The 12,058-nt window shown below is 39.3% G+C and overlaps 1 protein-coding gene across 1 annotated transcript in view; it reads left to right on the top strand.

Moving 5' to 3' along the window:
• The window catches only part of LOC150081819 (RIMS-binding protein 2-like), a 1,020,459-nt gene that overhangs the window by 166,540 nt on the left and 841,861 nt on the right, over positions 1–12,058 (top strand). The window lies entirely within an intron of this gene.

Below are 12,058 nucleotides of genomic sequence, written 5' to 3'. Positions count from 1 at the left end.
CGGAACAATAGTTGCTAATGGCCTTAGTTGCTAATGCTCCTAAAAACCAAATAACAACAACCAACTCCTTGGCCACTTGGTGAGTTAAGGCCTGCTCTCGTGGAATAATGTGATTTGTTCCACAGAATCTTATAAACACTCTTATATCGAGCATGGTCCACTGCTGTCAGGCCTGTTTAGCCATTGGAGGGGATCACATGTCATGCTGATGTCATGTGACCATATTATTGAGCATCTTGTATCGACTTATGTAACAAAACCTTTTTTGGTGATTTTTATACAACCTCTGTAAATATCCTTTATACCTATCCAAAGTTTCTTGCTAAGTACTCCACCATACCAAATTTTGTCCTGTTTCATTGCAAACTGCACGAGTTACACCACGTTTTTCTATGTGTTCTCTTAATTTTTTTTAAACAGTGTACTTCTGGGTGAATACAAATCTCCGAACCTTGTATATATGCATATTAAATAATACCCGGGACAGACACACCCTTGTCTTGCAACCTCTTCCTAACTCTGCACTTTCAGTATCACCTTGTCCTATCCTGACTATTACTTTTTGTCCTTAATATGGTATAGTCATTTTTTTAGCATTAGTAGAGGCTTATGATGCAAGAAAGCAAACTTATGCAGCATCAGCCAAAAAAAAAAAAAAAAAAAAACCACTCCCATTTCACCCCTCCGTTCGTTCAAAATACCTGTCCAGCTGAGCCTTAAATTTATTTAGGCTATCAACTTCCACAACAAGGGATGGAAGGCTGTTCCAACAACTAACCAACTACCCGCTGGCTAAAGGCAAATTTTCACACATCTATCCTATATCTGTCTTTCCTCAATTTGAATTTATGCCCACTCAGGTGATTATTCTGAGCAAGAGGAAGAATCCCATTGGCATTGAGCATACTCAAACAATTCAAGGCTTTATACACCTCTATCAGATCACCTTGCCAGTGCTTAGTCTCCAGACACTGTAATTTGCAAAACTTAAGCCTTTCTTCATAAGAGCAACCCTTTGTTCCATTCACTAATCTTGTTGCCCTTATCTGTACTCGTTCCAGCAGTACAGATAAGGGCAACAAGACTGAACCCTGAGGTACTCCACTAATAACATTAGTCCACAATGAGCAGTGTCCATTGATTACAACTCTCTGTCTTCTCCCCCTCAGCCATCCCTTTATCCATAGTAGCAATTTGCCTCCAATGCCATACTGCTCCAATTTGTGCAGCAGTCCTCCATGTGCAACAGTATCAAAAGCCTTTCTAAGATCCAAATATATAATACCAAAGTTATTCCCTGCATCCAGTTCTTTTGTGACTGCATCATAGTATCCAATCAAATTGGTCAGGCAAGACTTTCCCTTAACAAAACCATGCTGTGTCCGAGCTATAACTGATGTCTTGTCTAGATGATACTGCAGTGCTTCTTTAATCAGTGCCTCCATTAATTTTCCTGGAACAGAAGTTAAACTCACAGGTCTATAATTACTTGTGTCAGCCTTTGATCCTTCTTTGTGAATTGGGGTCACATTTGCACATCTCCAGTCAATGGGTACCTCCCCTGAGTCCAATGAAGCTCTCATAATTATGGTTAAGGGTTTGATTATTTCCTTTGCTGCCTCTTTAAATATAACTGGATAGATCCCATCCACCCCAGGTGCCTTTCTTGTGTTTATCTTCAACAATTTCTCCTCCACTTTACTCTTAGTTATTACAAGATTATCTAGCTTACTGCCAGAATTGAATACACCTCTGGCATTCCCCTCACCAAATAACTCCTCATGTGTGAATGTCGATGCAAAATATTCATTTAGTTTGTTAGCTACCTGAGCACGATCATGAACAGTTGAACCATCGATATCAAGTGGACCAATCTGATTCATGTCCTTCCTTTTAGAGTTTACATAAGTAAAGAACTCTTTGCTGTTTTTCTTTGCCTCCCCCTTTGCCAAAGATTTCTCGTAATCTGCCTTTGCCTGCCTAACCTTCTTTGTAACTTGGTTACAGACCAGCTTATATCTAACATAGGCTTCTGTGTCACATGTTAATTTATATGTATCCCATGCATTTTTCTTCTCTGCCATAAGTCTCATTAGTTCATCTGACATCATTTAGGCCTAAACCTTGAACAATATTTCTTAGTTGGTATGTAAAGCCTAATAGCTTCCAAGATAAGTTCTTTGAATGCTTCCCATTTTGAATTTGCTGTTGGTAACATCATCAATTGGTCCCACTGTATAGAATTTAAATACTGTCTCAGACCATTGTAGTCGCCTTTATGAAAGCAAAAACATTTCCTTTACCCCGATGGTAGTTACCTCTTTCAATAAATCCCACTTCAGCACACTGTGATCACTGCCACCTAGTGGTTCCTTTATCTGCAGATTCTTAATGCATGAAGAATCACTACTGATAATCAGATCAAGAGTATTACTCCCTCTATTTGCCTCCTGAACATGCTGATGTAGAAAACAATCATCCAATAAATCCACCAAAGCCTTGCTGGTGTGTGAATGACCAACCCACAAATTCCAGTCAATATCTAGGAAATTAAAATCTCCCATTATAAGACTCTCTGATTTACTGGCCCACTCTATTTCCCTGTACAGTTTCTTATTATACTCATCAGAGTCATTAGATCTATAGCACACTCCTACTCTCAATTTTGATCTTCCAATGCTTATGTCACACCAAACTGACTCGACACTGCACTGTCCAGCGATGTCGACTGGCTTCACTTCCTTGGATTTTATGTGTTTCTTAACTAATAGCATAACCTCTCCTCCCTTACTATCTTGTCTATCCTTTCTGTAGACGTTGTACACCCCAAATTCCAGTTCTGCATTCCTTATATCTGTGTGACACCACGTCTCTGATATCCCAACAATATCTGCCTTTGATGTTTTGAGCAATACCTCAAATTCATCAAATTTATTTACCAAACTCCTAGCATTGGTGTACACGCAAGTATACATGCACCTGTTCCTATTCTTAGCTACCCTAACACAACCCATGTGTTTACTTGTACCGCAGTGAATCCCAGCAGTCTCTGAAATATCCTGCATCTTGTTTTCCAGGCTTCTGCTCATTCCAATAGAAGCAGTGCAAGAATCAGTTTCACCTCTGCTAGTGGCTACTGTTAATCTATTAGTCCTTGTATCTCCCCAATCTAGCAGTTTTCTGACCCACCTAACACTACCTCGATAGCATCAGCAAATATTCTTGCACCCTTTCTATTTAAGTGTATCCCATCCCTGTAGAAGCAATCTCTCCTATTAACAAGTACAGACCAGGATTAAAAAAATTTCACTCCTTGAGCCTTGCACAATCTTTCCAGGGCCAAATTGATCGACAAGGCTCTCATCATATACTCCCTCCTATCGTGTCTGGGCAGAATTGCAGACACTTTCAAATTCAACCCTAATTCATGGCTTTTTTTTCAACAGTGACCTGTACTTTATTATTATTATTATTACTAGCCATTTGGTGCAAGGAAGACAGGCTTATGCTGCACAAGCCAAAAAAAAAAAAAAAATTCTGACTTACCCTGAGAGAGAGAGAGAGAGAGAGAGAGAGTAGTAAAAAGGAATCACCAAGAGAGGGAAGAATGATGAAATCCAGCTCAGGACCCTGGGTGTGCCAAGCCCATACTCACCAGATGTATTTGTTAAGTAATTCTGCTGGTCTCCTACTCTTAATATCATTAGTGTCAACGTGTACAACTATATCACCTTTTGTGCCCTTAAAAGATGATATCCGCTCTACACATCAACCTTTGCCCCTGGCAGACATACCCTAGTCCTGTTCCACCTATTCTTTTTACAAAGCATGTTTCCCGTTTCCCTTACAGTAGAGTCACCAACAACTACTAGTTCCTATGGGATCAGCACATTCTGCCTTGGGGGTTGCCGCTGTGTTGCATGATGACCAAGTGCAAGCTCTGGCATTGATGTGGGCAGCTGAGAGCTTGATGGGCCCCTCAATTTAGATCCTTCGAGGGCATCCACCCTATCCTTCAAGCTCTCATATAGGCCCATAACAATGCTGAGTTGTCGCCTGATTTCCTTACACTCCTTACATCGCACACATAAAGACATCCGCCATGGCAATATCATGTCCCGTACTCGAGTGCTCCACAAACATCATGCAAGTAGTGCATTTTAAAAGGCTTTAAAAAGCAGAGGGCAGCTGCCCCCCCCCCCCCAGTTCTCCTCCGAGCCACAGCACTCCCATTAGCTTGAGCCTTTTGCTTTGCTGCTCTGGTCTGAGTCATGATTTTGATTTAATTTCAATAAAATTTCAATTTCAGTACAAAATTATAACCCTAAACTTGTATCCCAACACAGTTATAATGCTATATATATTTTTCAGTATCGAATATTATCTACGAGTTCCGTTTATATAACTTCCATATCAAGTTATGTATTAATTAATTATGTTACATTTGTAATCTAAGTCGTTATATGTATTTAGTTAAAAGTACAATTTAATTGACAGTGAAGTTTAACAAGATTAATAGATTTTACTGATTAATTGACAATATTATATTATATACTATACTAAGCTTACGCTATGTAGTTCGGGATATAACGTTGTGTCGTATAACAATGGCGGCAAGTTATGAATGGTAAATCTATGGACACTTAAGTATTAATTAACTTCCAAATCTCGATGTCTCAATTCAGAATAAACTAAGGGTCCTGACTAGATCTATAAGCTACTTATAGAAAATAATTTGATGTAACAATTGGTCAATAAAGCGGCTAAATATGGCTAAAAAACTTCTCGTTCAGCTGAGCTGCAACTTGTAACACGTGGATTTGATACCCTTACCGATACTTTTATGCAATTACAAAGCCGGGTAAAGAATAAATACACCAGATTAATCAGAAAATCACAAAATAATGGTATACTACTAAATTTAAATGAAAAGTTTTAGAAAAACAATAATTTCAAATCAATAAATACGAAAATCCACTTAGCTGCTTTGAACACTTCTGACTCCCACTAGCCTCTTCAGCAGACGACAGTATAACTGTCCCATTAGCCTCATCAGCAGACTAGGGTAATCCTGGGTATAACCTCCATGCACAAGAACGCCGTGGGTGACCACCCAGGTGTGAACCAACGTAAGCATGGGTCGAGGTGTGGTGCCCACACCACATGGAGAATTGCCGCCCCTCTGTGTTACCAGACAATACTAGGTGGTAGATGACTCTCATCAACTGGTGCAGTACCCCCACTTTGTATATGGGAGGCTTGAAGTGGTGGAACCCATGTTTAGTCTCCATAGCTAAGATCCGATCAACTCTTCCCCATCTCTTCCATCATGCAGCATGACTGATGAATTTTGAGGTTATGATGAACATCATGGCGAGATCCAATCTTCCTTACATTTTGAGGGTACAGCTCTAAAATGGTGTTGGCAGGCTGTCCGCTAGTTAGTTTACCGAACCGAACCTATTGGTAACTCTTTAGGAGACTTCGGGATCAGCTAGTGTATAATCTTGATACCTCTACTCTACCAGATAGTGACTGGAGGGAGTCCGAGTAGTGTGTATGCAGGGGGCATAGAGGCCACGTTATGTCAAGGATCTGGGTATATTCTTTTCATACAGCATGCCCCCCCCCCACTTTTTCTTACTATTGAATACACCATGAATTGTCAAACTAATAGAGCAAGCTTATCTGCGAAAAGATCTAAACCTCCCAAAAACTTTGTATATTTTTATAATTCTGTACATTTTTGTGTATTTTGCATCACTATAATTTTGTGTATTTTGCATCACTATAATTTTGTATATTTTCATCTGTATAATATTGTAAATTTTCTGTATAATTTCTTTTGATGCAAACAGTTTGTATAACTATTTCTTTAAGATTGTGTAATTTTCTGTATAATTCCTTTTCTTGCAAACAGTTGAGTAGTTAACTATTTCAGGTTATCCATCTCTAAATGGTTCCCCCATTTTTAAAGAAAATCTAACTCTAAACAAAATTTCCTTCAATTTGAATCCCTAATTTAACCCGAAATGGTTTCATTCAGGTTTAGTTCTGTTTTTCTACCTACAGGCTCCTCTATCACCACAGCGAAACATGGCAGAGTCGAACTGATGTTCCAGGTTCTGCCATTCATCAGACACATACTTTATACATCAATTTTGTCTTATTAGTTGGGTATAGTTATTTCTCAGGGAGTGACATCTCCCTTCAGGCATTTACCTCAGTTGAAGGCCAGCATCAATGACCTTTATAATTAGTTTAGAAAATTTATACACCTGTTAATCAGGGTATAATTGATTATTATGTTGTGGGGAGATACCCTGAAAGGTAGAATTCGGTGCTTCAGTAAATTTAGTCCAATTTGCCTTGGGGGGGGGGGGGTGGAATCTGCTCTAGCTGACGAACCAGTTGGGAAGTGATTACATTTGGACATAGTCCAGGCCTCTTGCACCCTCCAATTTATGAACTTTTGTGCAATGGCATTTGTGGCCATTGTTACATCAATCACACTTTTGTGCAATGTACATTTCAGTTGCAAGATTGTGTGGCTAGTTTAAAACTCTAAATGGTGAAGAAGCAATGCATGCAGTCTTCCAACTTGTGCCAATTCTGAGTGCATGCTCTGTCTGAATTAGGTCTGTCAGAGTTGTGGCTATGCCATAGTGGAAACCTGCAGTTGGCATCCACAGAAACCAAGATTTTGCTGTAAGGTAAAGGATAGTAAAGCTGTTTACGAGTATTGTAAGTTTGGTCCTATATTATATTTTGTTCAGCTTTGCAGTATAGTGAAATAATATGGAAGCTTCCTCAGGAGGGGGATAATTTGAAAGGCTGCTAAAGGGTTCCATAAATTACTTATTTTAGTAGCTATTAAACTAGGGTTTCTTATTATCAAAGCAGCCACGAGCTGTCTGTAGTGGCCTCAACAATTCTATATGATCTAGGATAGTCAAGTGGACCAAATTTTGGTGAAATCTGGACAGCCTGTGACAGCAAAATCCTCTGCTTACACCTTCACGATGGTGGGACTATTAGTAATCCTGGGTATAACCTCCATGCACAAGCAGACTGTGGGTGACCACCCAGGTGTGAACCAACGTAAGCAGGGGTTGAGGTGTGCCACCCACACTACATGGAGGAATGCCGCCCCTCTGTGTTACCAGGCAATACTAGGTGGTAGATGACTCATCAACCGGTGCAATACCACCACTATGCTTATTGGAGGCTTGAAGTGGTGGACCCCATGTTTAGTCTCCAGAGCTAAGTTCCGGTCAACCCTTCGCCATCTCTTCCATTATGCAGTATGACTGATGACTTTTGTGGTTATGATGAACACCATGGCGAGATCCAATCTTCCTTACATTTCTAGAGCACAGCTCTAAAACGGTGTTCGCAAGCTGGCTGCTAGTTAGTACCCGGACCAAACCTATTGGTAACTCTTTAGGAGGTTTCCGGATCAGCTAGTGTATAATCTTGCTACCTCTACTCTGCTAGATAGTGACTGGAGGGAGTATGAGTAGTATGTATGCAGGGGGGCATTGTAGAGGCCATGTTATATCAAGGATCTGGGTATATTCTTATCATGTGTACACCATATCCAAAAATTTCATTACTTCATACATACTTTTTTCTTACTATTGAATACACCATGAATTGTCAAACTAATAGAGCAAGCTTATCTGCAGAAAGATCTAAACCTCCCAAACACTTCCTAATTCATTTCACAAATATACGTGGTCTCAATTCTAATCTCAACGACGTCCATTTCCACTTGCAGTCTGCCAAACCCCATGTACTTTTTCTGACAGAATCTCAGTTATTGGTTGATTCAACTACTGCTCATATCAGTTGCCCAAATTATTTGCTGTATGATTCCTTTCACTTCAAAGATAGTACTTGTACATATGTCCATTCCGACATTCCCTGTCAGAGAATTGGTAATTTGGAATCTCCTCTTTTCGATCTTCTCTGGCTTAAAATCTCTCTACCTCATTGTGTCAAATTCATCTGTTGTCTCTGCCATTCTCCCAACTCCTCTAATTACTTGGAGCTCTTTGACTTCCTTTCTTTTTAACTTGGCACTTTCTCCAGTCCAACTTTCTTAATAGTGAGGAAATTTTCCTTGGTGATTTTAATGTTCACAACTCAAGCTGGCTTCCATTTTCTAGTCACACTGACACAGCTGGTAAAGATGCTGAGGCTTTTGCAATTACTAATGACCTTGCACAGATTGTTCATTTACCTATAAGGATACACGGGCAATCCTAACCATACAGCCAACATGCTTGATCTTTTTCTCAGAAACCACCCTTCTAAGTATGAGGTCAAAGTGAGTGGTCCTTTAGGTACCTCAGATAACAACTTGGTGATTGTCTCTTCTCCAATGGAGCCATTATCCATGGCTATTCCCAGCCTCATATTGTTTGGCATTACAAGAATGCAAAATGGGATGACCTGCGAGATTTCTTTTCTTCTTTTCCATGGTCGGATTACTGTTTCAAAAGTTCTGATGTCAACATTTGCTCAGATCGTGTTAGTGAAATTATTCTTGCAGGAATGGAATCCTTTTTATCCCACACTCCACTTTAAAATCTCGCCTTTATCTAAACCTTGGTTTTCCAATAAATGTGCTAAGGGTATTCAAGAGAAGAAATTTGCATATTGTAATTGGCTTGTTTCCAGTTCTTCAGTTTCATTTTCTGGCTGAACCAAAGCTCGCAACAATTGTAAAGAAGTTATTAATCAGTCCAAACTAGATTTTGAACAGACTAAGAGTAGAAAACTTGCTTCTTGCCCTAATGGTAGCCAAGCATAATGGTCACTTGCCAAAGCTATTGGCTGCAACTTTTGCCCTTCTCTGCTCTCATCTCTGTCAAAACCAGATGGTTTTGTTATCATTTCAGCCAAGGATAAAGCTGACCTACTAGCATCCCATTTTTCTTCCAACTCGTGTATTAATGATCTTGGTAAAAAGCCTCCCACCATTCCCAACATGCTTCATTCAATGTCTCCTGTGGTCTTTCCCCAAAAAGGATATCAGAAGGATTTTGACAAATCCTGATGCTAAGAAAGGTCCAGGTCCTGATGGTATTTCTCCACTTGCTCCGAAAACCTGTGCTCCTGAACTTACTCCTGTTCTTTGCCACCTTTTTTCACTTTCTTATTCCAAAGGTGCTTTTCCTTCTGCTTGGAAATTTGCTCATATCCAGCCAGTTCCTAAAAAGGGTGACAAATCCCTCCCATCCAATTATCGTCCCATTGCAATTACTTCTACTCTTTCTAAAGTAATGGAGAAATCAATTAACCGCCAACTCTTAAACTTCCTAGAAACCTTCTGTCTGATCAACGATCACCAGTATGGATTCCATACGTGTCGATCCACTAGTGATATTCTGTCTTATGTTACCCATTTAGGGACAAATTCAATGGAAAGTTTGGTGAAACACAAGCAGTTGCTCTTGACATCTCAAAGGCTTTTGATCATGTTTGGCATAAAGTTCTTAACAAGCTTCCATATTATGGTTTTGCAATTATTTTTTGTAATTGGTTATCCAGTTTTCTCTCTGCTCGCTCACTGAGTGTGTTGGTAGATGGCTGTCTGTCTTCTAACTTCACCACTAATGCTGTTGTCCCCCCAAGGTTCAGTTCTTTCCCTCACTCTTTTCTTCTTGTATATTAATGACCTTCTTCCATTGACTGGAAATCCTATCCATAGTTTTGCTGATGCTAGCACATTGCATTCCACTTTACATTTTGAGAAACCTTGCCCTGCTCAATCAGCTTCAACTTCTTAAATATCTGCTACCAATTCCTTAAATACTGATCTCCAGGTAATTCTCCAGTGGGGCAAAGACAACTTAGTTGATTTCAATCCTTCTAAAACTGTTTTGTCTTATATCTCACAAAAAGGATTCTTCTGCTCCTATGCTTATCTTTGGCGACACTGCGATCTCTAGGCAAAATGATATATCTCTTTTGGGGATTACCCTGACTTCTAATCTCTCTTGGCACAAGCACATTACAAATATTGCTTCCTCTGCATCTAAAAAACGTGGCTTTCTCTTTCGTTCTCGGCATTACTTTTCTTCCAAACAGCTGTTCACTCTGTACAAATCGCAAATCTGCCCTACCATGGAATATTGTTCCCACATTTGGGGCGGTGCCCCCAAAACTTCTCTTAGGCTTCTAGATTCCATTCAGAAGAGGGCAGTTAGGTTACTTAATGACTCTTCTCTAATAGAGTCTCTCCACTCACTGTCTCATAGACATACTGTTTCTACTGCATGCCTTTTCTACAGGTACTTCCACGGGCACTGTTCTTCTGAATTGGCTTCTATAATTCCTGCTCTCTCTTTCAAAACAGTCCAAACACCAGCCAACATCCATTTACTGTCCAACTTCAAACTCACAGAAACAACTTTTCATCTGCCTCGTTTATTCATTCAGGTGCTGTTTTCTGGAACAACCTTCCTTCATACGTATTTCCTGAAAATTACGGTCCACAGAAGTTCAAGTCTAATGTCAACAAATATCTTCTTTCATCTTCTCAATCTCCAACCCAAGCATGGTACTAAGTACTATAGGTTCTAATTCCTCTCGTATTTGGGGTTTTCATAAAACAAAAAAAAAAAAAAAAAAATCCTTGAACCCTACCCCCATGGGTGTAGGGCTCTTGGATACAGGCAATATCTATTTCTTTTTCTTCCATGATAATTTTGATTTGGTCTGCTACTGAACTGGCTCTCTGGGCATTTACTTGCAAGAACCTGAAGGTTTGGCCATTATTCTGATTATGGGGATGTTCCATAATTTATTTTCTTGGGCCTTTTTCCAACCAGTGTTGTGGAAGGATGGTGATCATAACCATGGTGCTGACCACGAGGGCCAAATGCTGCCAGAATTTTTATTATTATAAGTGAAACCTCCAAGTATTCGAGGAGGGTGGGGGATCACTTAGATGCCAGTTTAATTTATTTCCTGGATAAATCAAATGCCAGATCATTGGGCTTTTACTGTAATTGTTGGATTGTTAAAATTCTAGAACTTCAAGTAGTTTCAAACTTCTGAAATGTAATTTTCTCGCAACAGGTATTGCACTAATACTTTTTGCACAGAATTTCTGGATTCACCGTGGCACTACCTTGGCAACCTTGGCTCCCTTGTGCCTTAGATTAGCACTAATGGGAATGAACTTTGGAATGTTGTCATTACAGGAGGGGGGGGGAAAACTGTTTCAGATTTGATTTTAGGTTTGTTTTTTGTGAACAGACAAGAGGCTACATGCAAAGCAGTTAAGGCTACAAGGTCTTGCATTATGTAAGAATCACTTCATAAAAACAAAGTACCCTCTAAGCAAAAACAGAAGCAGTTCCTCCCCACCACTACAACCATGAAGGAAAAAAAAAAACCAAATACATTTTGTTCCTTACTTCCATTGCTAAACCAGAAGCCAGCCAATGGTGATACCCATTTCCCTACACATAGTAGATTTACCAGGTTAGCTGAAAAGGAGTACAGATTACTCTTGAATATTAGTAACTATAACCCCAGGGGCTCACATCTTGAGTATAAGCTTGACACACCCAGGGTCCTGAGCTGGATATCATCATTCTTTTCTTTCTTGGTGATTCCCTTCTGCTTCTGACTCTCTCTCTCAGGGTAACTTAGGAATTTTTTTTGGTTGGTGCAGCATAAGCCTCAGGCTTCCTTGCACCATATGGCTAATAATAATAATAATAATAATAAATAAATTATAGTAACTATAATTATAGTAAATATAAATTATAATAACTTTCTTATATTTAATTTCCTTGATTGCAAATAATATAACTTTCCAGTTGAAATTCCAGCCTTTGCTGCATTATTTGTTTAAAATAAAAAAAAAAATAAAAAAAAAAAAACAAGTATTTATTTTATCATTCATCATTGTATAGGACTTAAAGGTCATCTGTGATATCCTTTAAGTCATACACACTAAATTGATTAGTATGATGACACTGCATGCTGCTTTGCATTCAATTTATTCTATGGTTTTTCATCTTTTTCACCTTTCATC

Source organism: Mastigoproctus giganteus, chromosome 8, assembly GCF_048544385.1.
Source record: "Mastigoproctus giganteus isolate SK-2022 chromosome 8, ASM4854438v1, whole genome shotgun sequence".
Classification (NCBI taxonomy): domain Eukaryota; kingdom Metazoa; phylum Arthropoda; class Arachnida; order Uropygi; family Thelyphonidae; genus Mastigoproctus; species Mastigoproctus giganteus.
Note: the sequence above shows the minus strand (reverse complement) of the source record. Positions and strands in the feature narration are given on the sequence as shown.